This window comes from Aedes albopictus, chromosome 3, assembly GCF_035046485.1.
Source record: "Aedes albopictus strain Foshan chromosome 3, AalbF5, whole genome shotgun sequence".
In the NCBI taxonomy this organism is placed as follows: Eukaryota; Metazoa; Arthropoda; class Insecta; order Diptera; family Culicidae; genus Aedes; species Aedes albopictus.
The window spans coordinates 104,268,723-104,295,842 of NC_085138.1; the positions used below are offsets into that span (position 1 = coordinate 104,268,723).

The following is a 27,120-nucleotide window of genomic DNA, read 5'->3' on the forward strand; positions in this document are numbered from 1 at the left end:
CAGTTCCGGGAGACCATTTCCACTTATCCGCATTCTGGTATATCTTGGCGTAGACTGTAGAGCCAACTGTAAACTTCGGATGATGCTGATCGGACTTACTGTTGAACGTTGACGGACGCAAGAGATCCAGTGTTGTACGCATGGGCCGACCCAGCATTTCTTCTGACGGTGATTTCCCTGCAAGTGCGGCACTGGGGGTTGAGCGGTACACGTGCAGAAATTTCTGGAGTGCTTCGATAGATGGCACTTCTTCCCCTTCGACGATTTTGCGAAGCGATCGTTTCAGGGTGTCGACAAAGCGTTCGGCCTGGCCATTCGACTGTGGGTGATATGGCGCAGTACGAATATGCACGATTCCCAACTGTTCACACATCTTCTTGAATTCACCGCTACAGAACTGCGTCCCGTTGTCTGTGACAATAGTCTCCGGGATACCAAATCGAGCGAAGGTTTCCTGAAGAAATCTGATTGTAACGGCTGCAGTTGTATGTCCAGTCTGGAAAATTTCAGGCCATTTTGTGTATGAATCCACTATTACTAGGTAGTACATTCCGTCAAGTGGGCCTGCATAGTCCAGGTGAATCCTTTTCCACGGACCGTCCGCTCGGGGCCATGGTTGCGGTTGATGGTGTGGTGGAGATTTTGCAGTACTGGCACAAACGGAGCACTGACGAACTAGAGCTTCGATGTCGTCATCGATGTTTGCCCAGTAGACCGCACTGCGAGCAACGGCCTTCGTCCGTTCGATGCCTTGGTGGCCACTGTGTAGCTGTTTCAGAACACGTTGTTGGTAGCATTCAGGAATCACCACCCGGTCGTTCATCATGACGCATTCATTGACCACGGACAAAGACTCGCGTCGGGAATAGAAAGTTTTCAAATTCCGATCTGCAATCCTGCTACTGTTCGGCCAACTGCTGTCGATGTACTGTATGACCTGTTGTAGTAGGGAGTCTTTCTTCGTTGCAGCTCTCACCATCTTGAAGTTCACTGGTAGCGATGTGAAGCATTCTTCCAGACTTGCGCTGACGTCATCTTCCAGATTGACAGTAGCAATGACGTACTCTTCCTCTGGTTTCTGGTGGTTGCTTATCAACCGAGACAGGACGTCGGCATACCCAAAGTTGTCCGTAGCGATATACTCCACGTTGAAGTCGAATCCGAGCAGCGATAACGCCCAGCGCTGTAGGCGATTCGCGGTGTGTAGCGGTACACCTTTCTTGGATCCGAACACCTTGAGTAATGGTTGGTGGTCTGTCTGCAGCGTAAATTTCCGTCCTAGCAGCATTCGTCGAAACTTCGTCACCGCAAAAACTAACGCCAACGCTTCTTTTTCCACCTGACTGTACCTCTGTTCGGTGGCGGTAAGCGTTTTCGCTGCGTGTGCAATAGCTTTGATGCGGCCATCCGGAAATCGATGCATTATGACCGCCCCGATTCCAGATTTTGAAGCATCACCCGCAACGATGAGTTCAAGGTTCGGGTTGTAGTGCGTAAGCAACAAGTCTGATTGCAATACGCTTTTGATGCTGTCGAACGCATTCTGACACTGGCTACTCCACACGAACTTCCTATCCTTTTTCAGAAGCTCATCCAACGGCTGTCGGATTCGATGTATTTCCGGGATGAATTTGCCATAGAAGTTTGCCGCTCCGAGGAATGATCGGAGTTCGCTAACATCTGTTGGTGGTGGCATTTTCGCTATGGCAGCAACCTTCTCGGGATCTGGCTTGATACCGTCGGCATTGATGATGAAGCCAATGTAGCCAATCTCCTCCTTGTAGAAACTGCACTTTTCCGGACGCAGATGGAATCCGTACTCCTGGATGCGAGCGAACAGCTTCTTCAAAATAAGGTTGTGTTGCTCCCGAGTTTCGCTGTGGATCAAGAAATCGTCCAGGAAATTTTCCACACCCTCGAGTCCTGCGATCATTTTGCTCATTAATTGCTGGAACGCTCCGGGGGCCGATTTAACCCCAGGTGGCAGGCGGTTGAACTGATACAGCCCACGATGGGTGTTGATGGTGAGCATTCGTTTCGATTCGTCATCGACCTCGACTTGAAGGTACGCGTCAGACAAATCTATTATACTGAACACTTTGCTTCCCGAGAGTTTTGAAAAGATGTCTTCGGGCGTCGGTAGTGGAAAATGATGCGATTCGATTGCCGCGTTCAGCCCTGTGGAGTAATCGGCGCAGACTCTGACTTTTCCACCTGGCTTCTGGACCGAGACAATTGGAGCTGCCCAGTCAGAATAATCCACCGGTTCGATGATGTCCAGCCGCTGCAGTCGGTCAAGTTCCTCGTCGACCTTCGGAATCGCGTGGAAAGGCACCGGTCGTTTCGGCCTGAACACCGGTTGCGCACCGGGTTTCAGATACAGCTTCACCTTCGTTTTCGTGCAGTGTCCGAGGGAGTCTCTGAAAACTTCGGGAAACTGGGTGAGGTACCAGTCGTCTGATTTGAATGAATTGGAACAATTTACCTGGTTACAGATGGCTGCCAACGGCACCTTCCAGACCTCGAAAGCGTTCATGAAGTCCAGACCGAGCAAGTTCAGACCCTTGACTGACGTGACGTAGCAGGTTCCGTGTTGTTGTTGTTCGCCGATCTGCATGCTGCAAGCAAATTCCCCCAGCAAGGGTAGCTTCTCACCGGACGCTGTGTTGGCCCGATGTTCCGTCTCCGAAAGCGTAGGCGATCCGCATTTCATCCAGATTTGCTCGGTGATGATGGTTATATCCGAGCCGCAGTCAAGTTGCAGTTTCACTGTGTGACCGTTGATACGGGTTGTCACGTACTTCCGCTCGCTGCTGACTTGATTCACTGAATGGATTCTGTTTGCTTGGCTGTGCTTCTTCTTGTTTTTCTTGCTGTGTTGTTGCTGCTGAGGTGACTGTTTGTTGTCATCCGCCTTGTTGACAGTTCGGCTGAAGCAACTGCAGTAGCCTTCTTTGTGCCCCTGCCTGTTGCACTGTTTACAGACGTGTTTGGAGTAGGAGCAGTCTTTGACAAAATGCATTGCCCCGCACTGCCAGCAGGGTGAGCGTGGAGCTGGCGGAGCTGTTGCACTTGTCGAGCCGGATTTTGAAGGCTTGACGGACTGATGCTGCTGCTTGTGGTGTTGAATCGCATGCACACTGGAACTGACTTGCTTTTCCACCAGCGCTGTATCGTGTTTCAGGTTCGATAATCGCTGGCATTCCGTGATTAGCACTTCGAGGTTGATCTCCCTTCCGGCTTCCGATTCCAACTTCGATAGCAAGCGTGTTCTGACTTCCGCCTCTTTCGAAGACTGCATTCCACAGATGAAGATCAGAGCTTTAAATTGGTCGATGGTGAGATTCGCCAAATCAAACTCCTCGCACTGTCGGTTTACGATTCCGGCGTATGTGACGTAATCATCGGCATCACTCTTGACCACCCGAAGGCAATCATAACGCTTGCTAAAGAGTGACTTTTGCTGGCCAAAGATGACCTTCAGCTTCTGCACAACCTGGTCGAAGGTTAATTCGCGTGGATGTTGCGGTAGGAGATAGTTGGTGAACTTTTCGTGAACTGGTACACTCAAACTGCGCAGCAGCAACCGAATTTTCGCAGCGTCGTCTAGCTCCCTACCGTCCGCTCTGAAGAGATCCTCATACTTGTTGAACCACCGATCGAATGTTAGTCCGGCTGCCGGATCATAATGGAATTCCTTAATTGCCGATGACAGTGATTCGACAATTTGGTCCGCGCTCCGTTTCTGATTGGCTGCTTGGGGTGCCTGCTGACTGGAAAGGCGCTCCAGCAAAAGCAAAAGCTTGGTGTTCTGCTCCGCCATTTGCCTTAGCAGCTGCTGATTGGAAACTTCTGGGAGCCCCGCAAATTCCTCCGTTTCTCCGTCGGATAACATTTTCCTCGCGGTTCACTATAACGACTCGTCAGAGACACTTCTCGTCGCCAAATATGTTGTGTTTTCAGTAATAAAAACACTTATTTTTCATTTAAATAATGACTTTCTACAGAACTTTATTTCCTAACTTGTACAGTTCTTCATTCGTAGGCAAACTCTTTTGATTCGCGCCAAGCGCAGTGACAGATGACGGCTTCGTATAACGGCATCAGGGTTGTAGCTGAGGGGTGGTAGCAGTTCAAAATTTAACTAAGAACATAATGTACTGATACAAAAATACGCAGACTAGATTTATGAAAAAAATGATATGACCAAATTTTGACAATACCACCCTTTATTGAAATGTTTTATGAAATTAATTACACCCTGTCATAGAAATTTATACATTTAATTGGGATTTAGGTAAAATGACCCTCAAAACCTTCTCTAATCCAACCGACTTGCAACTGTTCCTTGGTTTATAGATCCCACTGAGCCCCGGCCGAAACATATAATCAGCCATATTTCATTTTCTAGCAATCGGTTCGCGATGAACCGATCGTTAGAGGCGCACTCAATTGTTATAAAAATGATGTTACACTAAGGAACATTACATTATCAACATTAAATTGATACACCATTTACTTAATTGCTATCAAACCCCGTGATCAATGATCATGGCTAGGGATGTATCTTGACTTTAAAGCGTTTTTGTACGGATATTGCGCGCAATGTGTAGGAACGATATAGAACTTGTTATCCAAAGTAAGGCACCGACCGTCTACAAACTACGTAACGCTTAAGGGAGGGAGGGGGGTGTTATGACCGAGCGTTACGGTCCATGAACATTTTTTTAGGATTTCCATACAAAAAAGCGTTAAAAAATGGGGTAAAAATGTCAATTTTAGCGTAACGTAATAAAATGGATGCTGCCTGAAGACAATTCAATCAGAATATTTATCATACTGATTTTTCAATCAGAGCCAATCAGGCCAAACATGTCTAAAGGTCCAATCTGCAGAAGAGAGGCTCTCTGTGGTTTCTCTCTCTTTCGTTAATATCTCAGCTGTTTATTTGTATTATGATTGTCTCCTTGCATTGAACGATGGTCAAAACAATCGTATTTTGATTTGTACTGCAAAAATAGTTGAAAAGTGTACCATTACATTGCAATAATTGAAAGAGAAAGTGAACAAAGAGAGCCTCTCAAATGCAGATAGGACCTATTGAAATGTTTGGCCTGCAATGTCAGCTACTAAACTAAGGGGTCCACTATTGGTTAACATCTGAGACGTTAAAACATTCCCTACCTTGGATAAGCGCTTTCACCGCGGCAGTTTGGAAACTACTGTCGTTTGGGTACTTTGGACAGTTCCACAAGGCCCGAGCCAATGGAGGTGATTTTTTCACTACGGGAAACAATTTCCAACGCGAAATTGCAAAATCAGTTAGAAAATAGCACTGAGAATACAATAATAAAACTTAAAAAGCAAAAAATTCACGAAATATTTGTAAAAAATAAAAAATTTCTTCTAAAAATTATGTTTTCTTTTGGTCCGCGCGTTGCCTGCAGGCAGGCATGCCGCTCCGTTCTTGACAGTTGTGACAGTTGGCGTCGGGACGCCCAATCATCTCTCGAGTCTCGATCGAAAGGATTTGGCAGTGTTGGCAACATATCCGAAACAGAGAAATAAAAGTACTCAAAATAAAAAATGAGTTCTAGCGTTCGATTTGAATAAGGTTCTAATACCCCGGACAGACATGTGATACGAGTGTGATTCCTGTACAACGGTACGCAGTGTCAAGAAAATTTTAGCAAGACTGACTTGAACTGAGAGAATTTTCAGTATGGCACTCATTTCAAGCGCAATTGTACAGTGATTCTTGTATCACATGTGTGTCATAAGTATAACTGAGTATCGCGGACTGACTCAATATATGAGCCTCTGCACGAATTTGCCCTGTCCTGCTCACTCCCACAGAAAATTTGAAAACAGCGCGCACAGTAAAAGTCACATTTGACTTTTACTGTGCGAACTGTTTTCAAGTTTTCTGTGGGAGTGAGCAGTACGCCATATGCTCTCTCAGCGGGAGCCAAATATTGAAGATGGAGGTTATGTCAAACCTTGATGAACCTGTGTGTGTTTTTTTTTCTTCTTTATTAGGGTGATTTTTAGCGCCGATGGCTAGTTCATCACCATAGTCAGGTAGGAAAAATGTTATCCTACCGAGCCCAACCTAGTGGCTCGCAAATTTCGTTACAATTATGACACAAATACAGAACAACCAAAAATGAACTAACACTAGGGTAAAAACAGAATTAGATCTGACTATAAAGCCCAGAATCTTGCAAAAAACGGATGACGCTGGCTAGGATCGATGTATTGTTGCACATGATGTCACGGATGCTGCCAGTCAGACCATTACTGCGCGGTGCACTTCATATTGGGGGCAGACACACAGAAAGTGCTCAGCCGTGTTGTGGGTGTTGCATATGAGACATGTCCGGTGAAAGGGGGGACCTCCCATGCTATGTGAAAGGCGTGTATGGCCGGTCCGCAAACGGGATACAACTCGCTGTTCTCTCAGCGAGCTCAGGTCCGTCCATGGTCCGGTATCCGGCTTAATCTTGTGTAGGTAGGCTGTGTTGTACCTTTGGGACCACTCATTGTTCGCGGAAAATCTCGGTAATCCATCTTTTGACGTCATGAAGGGGGACCTTGTCGGTGTACATCGGTGCAGCATGACCCGCCCCAGCGAGACGGTCAGCTGTGGTGTTACCCGGAACGCCGCAATGCCCTGGGATCCAAGCGATAGTTGTGTTTGGTGGGGCAAGCCGGATAATATCCTGAATCCATGGATGCACAGGAGACTCGGCCTGGAGAGCCGATACCCGGCTAGCTGAGTCGGTAAGTACGAGGATGGGCTGATCTGCTGGAATGGTGATCGCGATGAGAATGGCGGCAGCTTCGGCCGAGAAGATGGTGCACAAATGGGACATGCTGAGGCTTGTGTTGATATTGGACCCGGAGACACCGATGCCAACACCTCGGCTCGACAGTGAACCGTCGGACCTGTGTGATTGATTGTTATCTAGGTGCTGCGGATATAACCAAAACTGTTGTCACGAGATCTCCATTTGCCGCTGTCAAGCGATCAAGCCGTTGGAAAGCGAGGAGAAGGATAAACATTGTTTTTAGCCTATTTTAGCTAATTTTGTGACAACTATCCATCAAAATTTCCATCGCGAATGGAAAATAAATAATAAACTTTGAACACGAGAACAAAATTGGATGGATTGATCATGTTTACCATTTGCGAACAACGTCGCGACGGCGTGTTTGACAACCGCGCTGAGAGATGTGGTTGCAAGAAAATTGAACGCTCGTGCGTTTTTACAAGCTGTGTGCCGGGAGTGTGTAGGTTTTATTTTTTCTCTGTTCGGGACATAACCACTGCGACCAATACTTGATCTATTGTAGTATACCCCGTGTCCTTTGTATAGTGCATGTCGTATTACTTTATCACCATTGAGAAGTTTAAAGTACTCGGTTTTGTTACAGTAGTCATTTTTAACAAGTTCGTAAGGAAGGATTCTGATTAATAGGTTCCGCTTTTAACACGCTCCTTTTTCAGTCAAAATCGGATCCCTTGACGAAAAAGTCAAGAAATGATACCGATATTGACCATGCATCGGAACCCTACACACTAAGATCAGCTCGGTATTTTGCCCATCTTTTTACTGAGCTTTCAATAGCAGATTTAATTCGGTACGCTCGGTTGTTTCTTTTGCTGATAATCTGTAAATGAGTTACCGAGCTCAGCTAATTAAAAGTTACTGATGCATGGTAAATATCGTTCTAATGAACGGTAAATACGATTACCGAGTATACCGAGATAAATCTGTTGAAAACTCAAGTATAATACTTATGACACACATGTGATACAAGAATCACTGTACAATTGCGCTTGAAATGAGTGCCATACTGAAAATTCTCTCAGTTCAAGTCAGTCTTGTTAAAATTTTCTTGACACTGCATATCATTGTACAGGAATCACACTCGTATAACATGTCTGTCCGGGGTATAAAAAGATGAAAAAAATACTGAACTCAGTGAAAAAAATACTGAGCTGGAACATCAGAATCTTATTATTATTATTATTATTTGTTTATTGAAAATCATGTAACGTAAGGAAAACCTTCTTAAAATGTTACACTGTGGTGAATTCATATTTGACAAACATTTTGACACTTACTGTCTAAGTTCCTGAATTTTCTGATTCCTTGACTTCTACTGCACGCGTTCAAGTTCCCCAAGCAGACCCTTTCTGAAACCACATAAAGTAGCAGATGACTTAAGTGTCGTAGATAAACGATTCCAATTGCTTATGCCACTCACAAACAAGGAACGACCGTAGTATGCAGAAAAATGTTGAGGTATTATTAGGCTCAAAGTTCTCGAATTTCTCATGAACTGAAGTTTATTGTAAAGATATTGAGGTGACTTATTATTAATAATGGCATAAATATGTAAGCATGCTCTATAGCTATAAAACTTTGAAAAAGAACATCCCAATAAAACTTTTTGTAGGTGAGATACATGTGAGTATCTAGAAAGATTGAAAACGTATCTAACACATGAGTTTAGTGCTGCTCGTAGTCTGTTAAGCGATGAAACTGACGCATTGCTATAAACAAAATCTCCATACATGAAATGTGGAAGTATTAGAGATTTGAAAAGTTTGATTTTCATTGTAGTGTCTAGATGTTTGGTAATAACTAAGTTAAGTTTTTTTCAAAGTACCATAAACCTTACCGCATTGGGCATTTGCAAAAGCATCCCAACATAAATTTGAAGAGAAAATTACCCCTAAATTTTCCAATTTCTCGTAAAACTGTACTCTTTCTCCATCAAAATATATTGAAGGAGGTCGAGGGCAGGTTTTAAGCTTACAAAAAAGCATTGCTTTTGTTTTCGATGGGTTAACAGCTAAAAGATTGGTCTGGGACCATCGTAATATATTATTTAGGTCATGGTTAATTTTCCTGGCCATATCATCAATGTCAACTTCACCGGAGGCACACAAATACACTTGAACATCGTCAGCAAACATGTGAACTGAGCAATACTCCAGGTTTGATGGTAAATCATTTATAAATAAAGAGAATAACAGTGGCCCCAAGACGGAACCTTGGGGTACACCAGATTTTATGTAATTAAAATTAGAGAAAACACCTTTGTGAAAAACGGTTTGCTGACGTTCGCTCAAATAAGACCGAATTAATTTAACAGCATTTTGAGAAAAACTGAATTTAGTGGACAACTTTTTAACTAACTTGAAGTGCGAAACCCGATCGAATGCCTTAGCAAAATCAATTAATAGCAAAATAGCAACTCCTCTACGGTCTATAGAACGAGCAATATCATCGTGAACTTTGATCAAAGCAGAATTTGTACTATGACCTCTACGAAAACCAGATTTATGAGGATGTAGGAGATCGTGGTCAGCTATGAACTTAGTTATTTGGATTTTCAATAATTTTTCGAATACTTTGGATAAAGAGCTTAGAATACTGATTGGACGTAAATTTGAAAGAGATGAGCTGTTGCCCTTCTTTTTGATGGGAATCACTTTAGAATTTTTCCACGCCTTTGGGAAAACTGACGATTTAATTATAGCATTAAACAAAAACTTATAAATTGGTAACGCAACAAGGAGCAGTATTTTAAATTTAATGAACCTTATTGGAATATTATCCAATCCAATGGCATTAGACTTAATTGAAAAAATACAATTAACGATTTCATGGTCATGGACTACATCAAATTTAAAACCGTTCGAAGATAATGGTACCGCGAAAGACGAAGGGTCATTTACAAAATTGGAAGTAAAATATTCATTTATTTCATTTGCATTTAAGCCATCATGATCAAGAAAATTGGAGCTCTTTGTAATCCCCAATTGTTTAATGTTATTCCACAATTTCTTACTGGGTAAGTCAACATTGAAATTTTGCTTATCGTAATTAATTTTCGCTTGCTTTATCAACTCATTAGCAATGTTGCGAAGTCGCTTGTAGGAAATTTTGTCATTCTCAGATTTAGATCTTTTCCATTTTCCATAAGCTAGATTTCTATTAATGATAGCATAAGAAATATCATTGTTAAACCAAGGAATTCTTTGTTTCTTTTTGCGACGTAATGGGATAAATTCATCGTGAAGCATGAGAAAGTGATAATTAACTCCTAAACTACCAAGGGTCCAAAAAAAGTCGGAAGTCCAACTTTGATAAGGCATTTCTCGGCCGTTTTTCAACCGATTTCAAAACTTTTTTTTGTGATGGAACCGGACAGGTTTCAAGATCATCGTCCATTCAAAAAAATATAAAATAGATGCGTCTACCCAAAGTTATTAAGCAAAAGGCACTTCCTAGTTTTTTTTGAGAGCGCAGTTTTTGCGCATATTGATCAATAAAACAAAATTTAAAGCGATGACATATGGTTTTTTCGACTCTAAATCATGCGTACAGCTGGAGTGAACACGTTTATGCAAAATAAGTGATTTTTCAGTACACTGATAATTTACCTTACTCAAAAAACTGCTGAAATACCCTATTTTTCACATAAAATAAGCAATAAATCAAAATTCAAAGCGATGACATACAGTTTTTTTGGTCTTAAATTGTTCGTAGGATTGTACTCGACATTTTTGATGAACAATGAAAATGTTCTAATTACACTCTTATTTTGTTTTACCCGGAAAACTACGAAAATTCCATACTTTTTACACAAACTAGTCAACAAAACTAAATTTAAAACGATAACATGTAGTTTTTTAGCCTTGAAATGTTCGTAGCAGTTTGGGGGACATACTTGAAGAATAATAGTGATGTTTTCATTACACTCAAATTTTGATTCACTCAAAAATCAACTAAAGTACCAAATTTTTCACGCAAAGTGCTTAAAAAAAATAATGGCTCACAATGCAAAGTAGTTTTTTACCTTTAAATTATTCGTGAAAGCGTACTGGACTTTCTTGATGAGTAATAGTGATGTTAGCATGACACACTTAATTTATTTTACTCGAAAAGCTACAAAAATACCATATTTTCATACGAAACAGTCAATAAAACAAAATTTAAAGGCATAACATGTAGTTGTATGGCCTTAAATTTTCCGTTACAATGTTCTGGACCTGTTTTTGATAAAATGTTGATGTTTGTATTACACTAATATTTTGTTTTATAAAAAAATGTACGAAAATACCACAGAAAAAGCGAATAAGCCAAAATTTAAAGTAATGATATGTAGTTTTTCAACTTTGAATTTATCGCTGTAGTTTAGTGGATTTATTTGAACAATCCTAGTGGATTTTTTATTACACTCATATTTTATTTCACTCGGAATATTAAGAAAATACCACATTTTTCACATAAAGTAATCAACAAATAAAAATATAAGGCAATGCATTCTGGTTTCAAGCCTTTTTTCGTGAAATGAAATATCCCCTTCATGACACTCTTAATTCATTTTACCAAACAAGTTTTTAAAATACCGTAATTTTCTTACAAAATAGTCAATAAAACAAAATTTGAAGCTATGACATGTAGTTGTTGGTCTTTAAATTTTCCGTTGGAATGTACTAGACATGTATTTGATAACATTTTGATGTTCACATCACATCCACGTTTTGTTTTACTACAAAATTACGCATGTGCCATATTTTTCACACAAAATAGCCAAGAACACAAAATTCAAAACAAACACATGCAGATTTATATTACTGACTTTTTTGTACCAGTTTCAGGTTATCTACTACCTGAAAAAAATACAAGGCAAACCGAAAATTCACCAGGGATTTTTTTTTTATTTGAGTCCATTTGTGTCTCCTGAACATGCAGTAGCAATCGCCAAAAAATAAACGGAAATCCCGTGAAAATGAAAAAAAGTTACTAACATAACTGGTTTCCAAAGTTAAGGTTAGGTTATGTGTCTTTATTAGAGAGATTTTCAGCCTTCTTTCATTCCTGTTTCATGGGATTCCTTTTCAAATTCCTCTCGGAGATTCTTCCGTATTCCTATCGACGTTTTTACCCTAGATTCAAACAGTTCTTTCCGGAAAAAATCCTGGAGAATATAGCAGGATTTCTGAAATGAAATATTGTCTCCTGAAGGTTTTTACGAGAATCCTATAGATTTTCTTCCAGAGGTTTTTCCATATTTGCTCTCAGAGTCTCTCGTTGGATTTTTCCTCCTGCGTTCTGCCCAAACAAATTTTCATGGAATTTATTCTCTTTTCTTCGTGAATATACATCAGATGTTGTCACAGAATTTCTTTTAGAGTTTTTCTCGGAATTTCTCTTGAAGGTTTTCCGTGATTTCTTCCGGTATTCCTCTTGGTACTTCTCCATTAGATTTTTCCGGGATTTCTAAGGCTTTTACAGAAACTATTGCTGGGACTTCAACTGTGGCTCCTCCCGGATTTTAAAGGTGTTTTTCACGAGTTTTCTGAAGGAATTGCTTCTGGGATTTCTCCCGAAGTTTTAAGAAATTTCAATGATTTTTTTCTGGAGTTTCTCCCTGGATTTCTACAGAAGTTACATCCGGGATATTTTATAAAAGTTCCTACGAGAGTTTTTTTTAAGCTTCACCTGAGATTACTCTCGGAGTTTGTGCGCTAGAAGTCGAAATACAGATCTCCAAACTTAAGCATTTTGCATGAAAATCGGTCAATGCGTCCAGAACTACACTTTTCTAGAAGTGTTTCTCGGAAAACCTCCTGCCTGAGATAACCTACAAAATTCATTGTTAAATAACCGGAGACATGTCGAAATGAATCCACGTGATTTTTGCGAGAAATTATGCAATGAGGAACGCGAGAGAAACTTCGGAATAAATCCTGAGAAGAACTGGGAATTCTCGAAAAAAAGCTCTGGTAGGAAATATTTAAAAAAATCATGAAAGAACTCTGAAAATTTCTAAGAGAAATCCCGGGAGAAATTCCGGATGAAAACCAGCGGAGAAATTCAGGAGAAATATCGGAAAACTCTTTGGCAGAAATTCCAGAAGTAATTATCGGAAATCTCTAAAAATATCGGAAAAACCACGGAAGGAACTATTAATGGGAGCAAACAAAAGAAAAACACTTTGCATGGGAACTAGGATGGAAACTTGAGAGAACTGGAGAAAGCCAGAATAAAAAACTTCGAAAATGCTCCAGGAAAAAAAATAAGAGATTCCTGAAAAAATATGATAATATTCTAAATGAATCCTTGGAGAAATTTATCAAGCAATCGCTAGAGGAATTTCTGATGAAAACCCAAAAGAATAATACACGGGAACATTTCAAAAGTTTTCTAAAATAATTTCTTGAGAAATAGAACCCCTAAATAAATTCCGCATCAATCCTTGATATTTTTGAAAACATCCCTGAAGGAATCTCTGGAATATTTTTGAAAGATTTTCGAAAAGAACCCACGACAAAATATTTTGAAAGAATCTTTGGAAAGATATCATAAAATATAAATGCACCTTTTGGGAAATTTCTGAAAAACAAATGTGTATAGAAGAGTTTCTGATGCAATATCATAAAACCGGGTAGCTTTGATAGTTTTTCCGCAAATTTCCCTTATATTATTCCATGTATTTTTCCTGATTTAATAATTTTAAAACAAGTACTGATGTCTCAGTTATAATTGCAATGTAAGGATTGGACAGTTTTAATTGTTTTGGGTGATTAATGTTATTTTTTCATATGAGCGTCACATTTTCATGTTGGGGATACTTTGATAGTGCTCTGACAAACATGCTAAACGCAAAGAGTATCAGCATGATGGGAAAAGCTGTATGAAAAATGTAAGGTTAATTTATTGTATCAAAACATGAAGAATTTTATAAAAATATAAATAACAAATTGAGTCAGTACTCCACCTGAGTGAAATTCTCAGTGCTTTTAGCTATCAAAAATAATTATCTGTGTAAAAATATATTTTTTTACGGTACATCAACATGTGACTATGTATATGCTGCGCATAGTAAGTTCTCTTTATTTGAGTTGTTTTTGATTTTTTATAAACGAATTTAGAAAACAACGACTGTAATTGAAAGATCACTATTGTTTATCAAACAAGTCTAGTACTTTTTTACAAATAATTTCATGGCAAAAAAAACTTTAATGCATTGATTCCAATTTTTAATTCATGACTACTTTGTGTGCAAACCGTGGTATTTTCCTAGTATTTTGAGTGATATAAAATATGAGTGTAATAAAAACATCACTAAGGTTGTTCAAATTAATCCACTAAACTACTACGATATATTCAAAATTGAAAAACTAACTGCTAACTGCTTTAAATTTTAGCTTATTCGCTTTTTTGTGGTACTTTCGTACATTTTTTATAAAACAAAATATTAGTGTAATGTAAACATCAGCATTTTATCAAAAACAGGTTCAGTACATTGTAACGGGAAATTTAAGGCCATACAACTACATGTTTTGGTTTTAAATTTTGTTTTATTGATTTATAATATTTTTGTAGCTTTTCGAGTAAAATAAATTAAGTGTGTCATGAAAACGTTACTATTACTCATCAAGAACGTCCAGTACGCTTTCACGAATAATTTAAAGGTAAAAAACTACTTTGCATTGTGAGCCATTATTTTTTTTAAGCACTTTGCGTGAAAAATGTGGTACTTTCGTTGATTTTTGAGTGAATCAAAATTTGAGTGTAATGAAAACATCACTATTATTCTTCAAGTATGTCCCCCAAACTGCTACGAACATTTCAAGGCTAAAAAACTACATGTTATCGTTTTAAATTTAGTTTTGTTGACTAGTTTGTGTAAAAAGTATGGAATTTTCGTAGTTTTCCGGGTAAAACAAAATAAGAGTGTAATTAGAACATTTTCATTGTTCATCAAAAATGTCGAGTACAATCCTACGAACAATTTAAGACCAAAAAAACTATATGTCATCGCTTTGAATTTTGATTTATTGCTTATTTTATGTGAAAAATAGGGTATTTCAGCAGTTTTTTGAGTAAGGTAAATTATCAGTGTACTGAAAAATCACTTATTTTGCATAAACATGTTCACTCCAGCTGTACGCATGATTTAGAGTCGAAAAAACCATATGTCATCGCTTTAAATTTTGTTTTATTGATCAATATGCGCAAAAAATGCGCTCTCAAAAAAACTAGGAAGTGCCTTTTGCTTAATAACTTTGGGTAGACGCATCTATTTTATATTTTTTTGACGTAGGACTACGTCTCTGTTTTCTATACCTGGTGTCATTTCAAAATTTATGATACCGAGAGCGTTACGTTTGAGTGAAAGATTTCAAACGCTCACAGTATCGTCCCTACTTAACGAAATGATAAAAGAATCCCGTTATACGAAAGATGAAACTCCCGCGTTCCATTTGGAACATTCGGTGAACCTGAAAATCATTGATAAATAGTTGAAAAATTGTTTTAAAGTTTGACATTGCAAACGCTGAAATCTATAAATATGGGTAGCGGACAAAATTTCTCGTTCAGTCCACCAACGCTCTCTGATTGGTGCGCATCGTGATGGGCAACTTTGGTGCAGGAAGGAATGCGATCATGCGATAGCTGTTCGTCAGTTCCATTTCGACCAGCATCGGAGAAAGAGCTGGCGAGTGCCTCGGCTTTGGACTGCCAGTGCCAAAGGCGAGTGGGATTGGAAATCCGTTCACGGCAGCAAGCGGCAATGTTTCAGTGGCGGAGAAAATCCACTCGCATTGCATTGCGTGGAGAAATAATTTGAATTAATTGTCCAACATTCGTCCCGGTCCTTTTCAGGACCACCGAAACTAATTCCACAAGAGTTACGAATCGAAAAATGTTTCTTCATCGATCGAGAAAACTGCAGTGCAACCAAAAAGTGAAAAAAATTGAATGCCGTTAATCAGCAACATTGATGAAGCCAGTCACTAATGATTCCACCTGGAATTTTGCAACGCTTTTTCCTATTAAGGCCATTTTGTGTGAAACATTGTTTAATTCTAACATTTTTCGAATTACAATGATCTACACAATTCAATATTTTGGTTACTTTATCCGTTCGTTGATAATTTACTCATTTCTGGGTTGGTTATTCGTTTGAAGCGTTGGGGTACATGCGGGCGGGGCATGCAAATGAAATAAACCGGAAAGCCACCCAAATGGGAGGAGCTTCGCCTGCTAATCTAGGGGTATAAAAGCTTTGTCCTCGGTTTTCTTTCGTCATTTTCGTTGGATCAGTCAAGGAGGTTAGTGTCGCCTCCACTACGGCAGCAGCACACACAAACTCAGCGACGGCTCGGCTCGGCTGGAAATTTCATCCAAGGCAGTAAGCGGCGGGCCACTATACGACGGCTTCCAGCATTCAGCATGGAGAAAACCAACACGTATTGCGTGGCATGGTGAATTCATCAAAATCGTCCATAATATAAACGGTCCTTTTCAGGACCACATAAAATCTTCCCTGAAGAGTTGGACCGCCATCGATCGAGAAAAGCTAAGTGCAATCCAAAGTGAAAGACAGCTCGGCTTCTCAGAAGAAGTGAAGCCCACCATTAATTTTATCCACGGCAGCAAGCAGCAGTGGGTCAGTTTTCGGCGGTCCAGTATTTAGCGCAGAGAAAACCAACACATCGCGTGACATGGTGAATTCATGAACAAACGGTCCTTATCAGGGCCACCGAAAATGATTCATCAAGAGTTAGAAATCGAATTATTTTCATCCATCAGTCGAGAAAAGTGTTGTGGAACCAAACAGTAAAAGAGTGAATACTCGTTGCTTGGCAACAGCGGAGTCGGTCACTCAATCTTATCCACGGAAGCAAGCTACGAGGCAATTTTCGATGGTATCCAGCATTCACCGCGGAGAAACCCAACACGCATGCGTGAAATGGTGAATTCATGTAATTTTCTTTCTTAAATCGTCCACATTCCTTGAAGGTTTAATCCCATCGATCTGGAAAAGCGTTGTGCAACAAAAAAGTGAAATATTGAATGCTTGATGGCTCAGCAACAATGATAAAGCCGGCCACTAATTATTCCACCTGGAATTCTGCATCGAATTTTCCAAATTAGAAACATTGCTCAATGAAAATTGGCTCATTTCTCGGTTGCTTAATGGTTTGAAGCGTCTGGGTGAAAGCGGGCGGGGCATGCAAACGAAATAAACTGGAAAGCCAGCCAAATGGGAGGAGCTTGACCTGCTAATCTAGGGGTATAAATGCTTTGTCCCCGGTTTTCTTTCGTCATTTTCGTTGGATCAGTCAAAGAGGTTGGTGGCGCCTCCAGTACGACAGCAGCACAGAGCAACCCAGCGACGGCTCGGCTCGGCTGGAAATTTCATCCAAGGCAGCAAGCGGCGGGCCAGTTTACGACTGCTTCCAGCATTCAGCATGGAGAAAACCAACACGCATTGCGTGGCATGGTGAATTCATCTAAATCGTCCAGAACGGTCCTTTTCAGGACCACCGAAAATCTTTCCAAAAGAGAATTGGATTCGATCGAGAATAGTGTTGCACCCAAAATGTAAAAGACATCGTCGTTTCTCAGCAAGAGTGAAGTCGGCTATTAAATTTATTCACGGCAGCAAGCAGTGGATCAGTTTTCGGTGGCCCAGCATTTAGCGTGGAGAAAACCAACATGCTTTGTGTGAAATTGCTAATTCATTTAATTTTCTTTCTTAAATCATCCTGATTCCTCAAAGGTATCATTCCATAGATCGGCAAAAACGTGGTGCAATCGAAAAGTGAAAATATGCTTGGTGAAATGGCAAAATGGCTCTGACACAGTGATGAAGCTGGCTGCTAATGGTATACAGAGTTCATCAACGCATTATCCTATCCGGACCGTTTTGTGTGAAGCATGGTTTAATTCTAACATTTTTCGAATTTAAATGATCCAAACCATTTAATATTTTGATAATTTAATCCTTTCAATGGAAATTTACTCATTTCTCGGTTGCTTAATGGTTTGAAGCGTCTGGGTGCAAGCGGGCGGGGCATGCAAACGAAATAAACTGTAAAGCCACCCAAATGGGAGGAGCTTCGCCTGCTAATCTAGGGGTATAAAAGCTTTGTCCTCGGTTTTCTTTCGTCATTTTCGTTGGATCAGTCAAAGAGGTTGGTGGCGCCTCCACTACGACAGCAGCACACACCCACCCAGCGACGGCTCGGCTCGGCTGGACATTTCATCCAAGGCAGCAAGCGGCGGGCCAGTTTACGACGGCTTCCAGCATTCAGCATGGAGAAAACCAACACGCATTGCGTGGCGTGGTGAATTCATCAAAATCGTCCATAATATAAACGGTCCTTTTCAGGACCACCGAAAATCTTTCCAAAAGAGAATTGGTTCGATCGAGAATAGTGTTGCACCCAAAAAGTAAAAGACATCGTCGTTTCTCAACAAGAGTGAGGTTGGCTATTAATTTTATTCACGGCAGCAAACAGTGGATCAGTCTTCGGTGGCCCAGCATTTGACGCGGAGAAAACCAACATGCATTGTGCAAAATTGTGAATTCATGTAATTTTCTTTCTTAAATCATCCTGATTCCTCAAAGGTTTCATTCCATAGATCGGCAAAAACGTGGTGCAATCGAAAGCTGAAAATATGCCTGGTGAAATGGCTCTGACACAGTGATCAAGCTGGCCGCTAATGGTATAAGGAATTCATCGATACATTATCATATCTAGACCGTTTTGTGTGAAACATGGTTGTAATTCTAACATTCTTTCGTCATTTTCGTTGGATCAGGCAAGGAGGTTCGTGGCGCCTCCAGCCCGGCTGCAGCAGACACTAACACAGCGACAAATCTCTGCTCGGCCAGGAATCTCACCAGGCAAGAAGTAAATCTACGGCAGCAATCAGTTTCCGACGGCGGGGAAAACCAACACGGCATGGTGAATTCATGTCGTTTCCTTCCTAAAATCGTCCATTAAACGGTCCTTTTCAGGACCACCGAAACTAATTCCTCAAGAGTTGCGAATCGGATAATTTTCCTTCATCGATTTAGAAATCATGGTAGCTTGCGACTTTGACTACAATAACTTATGAATACGCTCAGCGAAATGGTTTACATTACAACTTTACTCCATGTATAGCTCCGCCCATTCCAAATTTGCCAACGTATCTTGGTTAAGTATTTTGAGGATATAAAAGTCGGAATCTCGCATGGACTTTTGTCCATTTTGACTCTTCAGTCGCCGAAGGTGGTTCTTCCGAGGAAGTGTTTCGTTGTGCCGGTTGTTGTGTGACAGGTGATAGTGAGTACATTCCGTTCGTTGCTGAAAGGATGCCGCGCCGTTTGGAAGCAAAATATCTTGCGAACTTCCGCAAGCGGAAGCGTGAAGAGCAGGAAATCGAAGGAGTCTCGCCGAGGCCTGCTGTGACGAATGCGGAACGCATGAGGCAGTACAGGCAGCGGAGGAAAAATGCGCGGGAAACTATCGGCGTTGGTGTCGGGCCCGGTGTCAATGCCGGTACGACTGCGGCTGCCAATCTTGAGCCGGTGCTCAATTTTGTGCTGGAACCTCTTCCGGGCAGGAGCACTGATCCGGTGAGATTTGTAGCAGTCCCAGTCAACGGTACCTTGCCAAATGGTGCGGTTTCATATAGCGGTGAGTAAAATTATCATTTTCAAAGTGCATTCGCGGTCATGCAACTTGTATCACACAAGCATTAAGTCGTTAGCATAGTATGATCCCGGTGCAGCTGTCAGGAAAAGTTTTCTGCTGTGCATTACTGCTGCAAGCTAGTTTGTTATCTAGTGTCGTACTTTCAAAAATAGCAGATAGCTGACTGAAAGCATTAAAAGTGCATGTATCTAATCTTTTTAAGTGAGCAAGTGTTGTTAAATCTCCGTTAAATAATACCATTCTTCAATTCATAATACTTAGTTGGTTTTATTTTTCCATTGAAACTCGGCTTGTTTCTTCAGTTACGTGCTTTTTACTTGCTGACTTTTCACGTTTCGGTACAATGAACAGGGTTTGATATGAAATATATCGATTTGAATAGCTTATCGTGGGAAAGCTTTCACGTATTGATGTTTATGCTAATGATTAAAGCACTCCAATTCCACTACTTTTTACTTTTGTGCTTAATGTGGTAGAGTTTAGCGACAATTTCGTAAATTGAAAATCTGTAGCACTCATGGGGGACTCGACGGTTGACGTTAACACGTTGAGCTCGAAATGTGAACGTTGTATAATCTTTGTAATCCAGACATTATTCAATGGCAAGCGTATAGTAAGTTAAAGATTTTCCTCATTTTTCCTAGGAATCGCTCCATCTATTCATGTAGATGGGGAAGCCCATGATGAACAATTTCGATCCCAAGGTAAGTGCTTATTGACTGTTGTATGCATATTATTGTTGTGAAGATTTTCAAGTTTACCTGTCACCACATTAATTCCACAACGAAATCTATGTTTATTGATTGACGATACTTAATATACACTACTTTAGGAATACCCCTATAAAACTACGATCATATTTGTCAACAGAAAGCATTTTTTGACGTATACAATATTTTGTGTATTTTTCTTCTCAAGAATATTTCAAATAATTTATGCCAGACACCAAGCCAGACACATTTTACCAAAAGCATTAATGATTTGGCAAACATTTAATCATTATTTTCAATCTCATTTTACAGAACTTGTTCCATTTCGTTCTGAGCAGAACGAGTCTGTTCTAATTCCTGATCACTTTGGTCAGGGTGAGTAAACTATTGGTATTATCATTACTAATTGGGGCGCATAATGAATCAATTAATGTTTACAGGAATTGACATATCTATACCAATTCAAGAAGAACCAAAATTCGATAAAGCTGATCGAGAGTTCCACAAACGGTTCACTGAAAATGAATTTGGTATACCGTGCAGCGTATGTGATAGGCTGTGGTTCATCAATGATCTAAAGTCAATCACCGAAGCTGCAGGAAGAGTGTTGATAGAGGGAAATCATTTTGAATCGGTCAATGAATTCAAAGTATGCCAGACTTGTCGCAGCAGTTTGCAACGTGGTGCTGTACCCAATTTGTCAACATCGAATGGGTTCAAATATCCACCTTATCCTTTGGGCCTTCCACCGCTGGACCCAATTAGTGAAAGGCTTATTTCACCACGACTGCCATTTATGCAGATTCGTCGCCTGCGCCAAGCGCAAGGTATGATTGACATATACATTTTCTCATTTTATTCGATTATATAAAATGTTATCCGAAATTTTAGGCAGTTACACGATCATTGGTCAGGTGATCAATGTTCCAGTAGATGTAGATGAGATGGTTAGGGCACTTCCACGCGAGCTTGAAGATGATTATGCTTTTAACGTGTGCATTAAAAAGCACCTTATTCATAAATCAAATTACTTGTCTGGATTCGTCAAAAAGTCTGTGGTGAAAGCTTGGTTGGAATATCTTGTTACCACTCCTTTGTATAGACGGGAGGGGGTAAGTTTTAACCAGGAACGATTGAGCGCTATTGCTTCTGAGCCTCAACCTGGTTCATCGCGGGATGGAGACGCGATCCAGCTGGATATCATCGAGGAAACCAATGATGTGGAGATGTTTGCTGGTCAACAACAGACACTTATGTGGAATGAGGATAAGTGTTTGGAAATTGCCCCAGCTCAAAACAGGAGACCAGTTTCCATCGTTTACGATGATGATGCCGAGGAACTTTCCTTTCCGGATATTTATCTTGGACACCCCAGAAAATTCAAGGCTGGGACTCACGTCACGCCTTTCATGAAGGCTACCAGTGAGCTGAGACGGAGTGATAGGCGAGGAGCCAAGCCCAACCATTTGCTGTACATGGCTATGAAGATTCTGCGTCTTCGAGTTACCGAAGGGTTACAGCATGTCTTCAAAAGCGTGGGAACCGCGAACATAACGCGAGGACAGCTCAACGACCGAGCTTTCGTGGAAGGTCTTATGGAACGGAACCTGTCGTTTATGAAGTCGATACCAAATTCAGTGCAATATTGGTATCAAAGGAAACAGGACCTTTTCGCCATGATACGACAGTTGGGGAAGCCAACAATGTTCCTGACTCTGAGCGCCAGTGAAACTCAATGGCCTCTTTTGTTGAAGCAGCTACACAAACTCTCCAGTGAGTATAACGACATTGCTTTAACGGACCCGCTGCAGGAGCTGAGTGCTCTACAGCGAGCAACGCTGGTCAACGACGATGCCGTCACGTGCTGCTTGTACTTCAACAAGCTTGTCGATGTTCTCATGACGATCCTTTCTTCACCAAGGTTCAGCCCGTTGGGAAAGCATTACGTCGTGGACTCCTTCAAGCGCATCGAGTTTCAGCATCGCGGCAGCCCACATGCACATATCATGCTTTGGCTCGCAAACGATCCTAACGAAACTGTTTCTGAAGATATGCCTGCTACAATGGAACTTATTAGGAAAGTTAGTTCCATCAGCGCTGTGCATTTGCCGGAAACGATCAAGAAGCAGATTCATGACCACACGCGTACTTGCTACAAACGTAATGAAAAGCGTTGCAGGTTTAACATACCGTACTGGCCAATGAACGAAGAGCGAACACTGATTCCTCTCACCGCTGATGATAGTCGCCGTGATCGATTGAGGAAGCGTGCCTCGGAAATGAGACAAATTTTGGAAACCAAGGCATTTGACACGTTAGAGGAGTTTCTAGACGACTGTAAATGTACGTACGAGTACTACCTTGATGTTCTGCGTTCTTCGATTAAGCGACCAACGATTTTCCTGAAGCGAGTGATGAATGAGCTATGGACGAATCCTTTCAACCCATGGATTGCTCAAAAGCTTCGTTCTAACATGGATTTGCAGTTCATCCTCGACGTGTACTCATGTGCGTGTTACTTGGTTGACTATGTCAACAAGTCCAACCGCGGTATAAGTGGATTGCATCGAGAGCTTATCGCTCTGCAAGAGCAGTATCCGGACCAAGATTACACGGCTTTGCTGAAGAAGGTTAGTTTGAAAATGCTGAACTCTGTGGAGATGTGTGCCCAGGAAGCTGCATGGGTACTTCTGCGATTGCCTATGTCTGAAGCCAGCAGGAAAGTTCAATTCTTGCCAACGATGTGGCCTCATGAAAGGATAAGATCTAGGAAACAGTACAGGCAGATGGATGAAGAGGAAATCGATGAGGATTCGACTGATGTGTGGACCAAGAACATTATCCAGAAATACGAAGAGCGCGATGGCTTAGAAGATGTGTGTTTAGCTGACTTCGCAGCACGGTACACTCAAAGAAGAGGTACTAACACCTACACTATCCGGAATGTTCCACGAATATTGAGATGGCGTGGCTACAGCATGAACGAGTTGGCTGAGTACAAGCGTGAATCGGTACTTTTGTTTTGGCCATTCAGAAGCGAAGTTTGCGACATTCTGGATGGCAACAAGTTTCTTCAGCTTTATGATATGAACGAGGCAGATCTCTTGAGAAAACGAAGGGAATATGACTGCGAGCTGAACTTGGAACAGACTGTAGAGGAATACCTTCGTACTTGTGAGAACGAAGAGGTTGGTGAGCAGGAGAATGCCGCTACAGAGAAGAATGATGAATTTGTGCGAACGATCATCATGGAGCCCAACAACGACGATATTGAACATTTGCCCACAGGAGCACTGAATGCTGTCATCAGGCAACGTACTAATGTCATGTCGAAAGAAGATTACTGTGCAATGGTGCGGACAACCAATGCTGAGCAGCGCGACCTCATCCTGCAAATGATCCACAGTTTGCACAGTTACGATGAAAGCAGCAAGCCGATGCAGATTTTCTTTACTGGACCTGCTGGGTGCGGTAAAACATTCACTCTGCGCATTTTAATGGAGACGATAAACCGCTACAGTCAAGCCCACAACGCGCAGAAGAATGCCTATGTGGCGTGTGCTTCCACCGGAAAAGCAGCCGTTGCTATAGGAGGAACAACCGTTCATTCAGCGTTTCGGATCACTATGTCAAGGCGAGCCAATTCGAAACTCAGCTTTGAGATGCTGCAGTTGTACCGCAATGCTTTTGCAAACATTAAGGCGGTCATAATCGATGAAGTTAGTATGATTGGTGCGGATATTCTCAACACCATTCATGCGCGTCTTCAGGACATTAGTGGCAATTATGATGATCCATTTGGCGGAATTAACATCGTATTCTGTGGAGACTTGCGACAATTGCCACCCGTCAATGCAAGGCCTGTTTACAAGCCTACAGGTAATTCCTTTCACGGTGCTGTTCTTTGGCAAGCATTGGATTTCTTACCGCTTGTTAAGGTTATGCGGCAGACAGATGTAGAGTTCTCCAGTATACTCACTAAGATTGGTAATGGCCAGCAAATGACTGCTGAGGAGACCAAACTGATTGAAAGTCGGTTCCGTACTGTAGAGTGGTGTAAACAAAACGCACCAGGAGCAATAAGGCTTTATCATCGGAATGCGGATGTTGAAGCATACAACAACGAAGTACTGCATAATCAGGATGCTCTGGACTGTATAGCGGATGACGTTTTTGCGGGATACAAGGACGCTGGTCAACTGGCAAGCTCTCGCATCAAGCTCTACAAGATGAGCGTCGTGGAAACCGGTGGGTTACCGTATTTGCTACGCCTTTCCGTTGGTATGCCATACATGATTACAACCAACGTCGATGTAGAAGATGGCGTAGTGAATGGTGCGATAGGTGAGCTGAAATATATTGAAAAGGATGAAGACGGCTCAGTTGTGAAACTATGGTTCAAGTATGACAACGAGACGATAGGTGCTGCGTTGAGGATCAAATCGCGACCAGCTGTCTATTCAAGGCCAGGAATTCTGCAACCTGATTGGACTCCTATTGCAAAACGTTCAGGTAACATAAAGCTAAGCAACATCATTAAATGCAAACGCATACAGTTTCCGGTGGTAAGTGCCTGTGCGTTAACAGTTCATAAGTCGCAAGGTGGCACTTTCTCCGAGGTCGTGTATGATTATGACAAGGCTCAAGATCAGCAATTGGTGTACGTTGGCTTGTCACGTGTTACGATGCTTCAAGGCCTTTACTTGACGAACTCCACAAACTCGTTTAAATTTCATCATGCTAAGGGTAGCAACTCACCAAAGATGGTGGATTTAAGGAACGAGTTGTTGCGTTTGGGTAATCACCGACTGCGTACACTAGGAGATGAACTGAGTGAAGTAGTTGAAAACAGCGGCTCTGCATGCACATTGATGAGCCTCAATGTACAGAGTTTGAACGCTCACGCGCAGGACATAGCGACTGATCGAATCCTTTCAAGCGTAGAATTTCTCGCTCTGAATGAAACCTGGATGGATGCTACCTCTCCAATAGAGATTGATGGATATAAGCGCATCACCCAGTGCAAGCGAATGGGTATGAGAGCGGCTGGAGTCGCGATCTATCAGAAGGAAACGGCATCAACCGTGGCTGTTCCGCATCCCATCAAGCAACTCGGTGAGGATCGAGACGAGACGTTTGCCGAAGTGATCAACTATGGAGACATATGTGCAGCAAAGGTTAATGTTATGGGAACCGAAGTACTTCTAATGTCGGTTTACATTTCACCAGGAACAACCATAAGAAATACGAAGTTGTTCATGACGCGGAAATTGTTCAGATATGTTAGACTGGACACACCAATGGTTGTCACTGGAGACTTTAATATTGACGTTTCCAAACAAGAAAATTTTGATTTCCTTAACTTCATGAAGAAGCATTTAAATTTAACATTAGCTAATCCTCATAATGAAGCAACCACCCTAGGTGGTTCGTGTATTGATTTAACCTTCATTAAAAACATTAGCGCAGAGTGTAGACGCTATTGCTCTTATTTTTCTTATCACCGTCCAATTTTATCTGTGCTCGCAGTAGAAGTGCCCGAACCATCAAACATCTAATCTACAGGAAATACATCGCTACGCTCAAGAAACCGGAGCCCGGAATGCAACGTTATTCGATACGATACACAGCAAATGCTCACCACAAACAACACCTGGTCGCTAACAATCATCGGTAGCACAAGAACCTTCCCAGGAACATCAGAACCACCAAACATCAAACGGTCCTTTTCAGGACCACCAAAAATAGTCCACAAGAGTTATTGGAGAATTCCAGATCCAAATATTTTCATTCCTGTTCTTGACACTTCTTCTATTTCTTCTCTACTTCTTTTTGTTCTTCTTGGCAGAAATCCAAACTGAAACGGAGCCTGTCTCTCAGCTCAGCGTTCAATCATCACTTAAACAACTATTAACAACTGAGAATTTTCTTTCAAATCTGCCATGTTCGTACGCACAAACACGGAAGTCAAGATCCTCGACCGTAACGGAAATGACGTCCAGACACCCTTGCTGTTGCTAGATAGCTGCATTCACCAGATAGGGTAGAAGCTACAAAAAAGTTTATTACACGCTAAAAGTTGTCCTACGTCAAGCTTGCGGTTATGTCTCAGACATTACCCACCCCTAGTTTTTTTTTTAAATGGACGATGATCTTGAAACCTGTCCGGTTCCATCGCAAAAAACAAGTTTTGAAATCGGTTGAAAAACAGCCGAGAAATGCCTTGTCAAAGTTGGACTTCCGACTTTTTTTGGACCCTTGGTAGTTCGCGGGAGTTTTTACCCCCTCGGTAGTTTAAGCACCGACGAACCGACGTGACAGCTAGAACAAACAAATTCAAATTTGTTGTCCGCGACGCCATGATGAAAAATAGCCGAACACTATCGCCACCTCTATAACGGCCCGCGTTGGTATGCTAGCTTGATACCAAACCCCCGTGTGTTAACATAGGAAGAGGTTCGCGTCTACGCTGATTTGACAGAAGGGTTCGCTCGCTTTGCTGGTCGACCGTTAAATTGAGGGGGGACAGTTTTGAAACACCACTGTCACGTCGGTTCGTCGGTGGTTTAAGTGTTAATAAAGTTTAGCATATCGTTCGGGTCATCCATCTGGAAGAAAACATTCCAATCGACATTATATAGCGCATTTAGTTCACCACTGGACTATCGCACTAGTTTTCATGAGTGCGAAAACGCTAATAAAAGTGCGCGATTGCATCAAATCAACTCGGTGTCTTCAGAGCACTTGTTCACCATAGATTGAAGAATTAGTGCGCCGAAGACATCAACCTGATTTGATGCAATCGCGCACTTTTATTTACGTTTTCGCACTATAGAAGTCGCAGTTCGCAGTCCAGTGGTGAACTAAATGCGGTATAAAAAC

The 27,120-nt window shown here is 41.4% G+C and overlaps 2 protein-coding genes across 3 annotated transcripts in view; both read right to left on the reverse strand.

Annotated features, from left to right (window-relative positions):
* LOC134291327 (uncharacterized) overlaps window positions 1-27,120 on the reverse strand; it is a 422,656-nt gene that overhangs the window by 392,747 nt on the left and 2,789 nt on the right. The window lies entirely within an intron of this gene.
* LOC115267743 (myoneurin) overlaps window positions 1-27,120 on the reverse strand; it is a 51,760-nt gene that overhangs the window by 9,800 nt on the left and 14,840 nt on the right. The window lies entirely within an intron of this gene.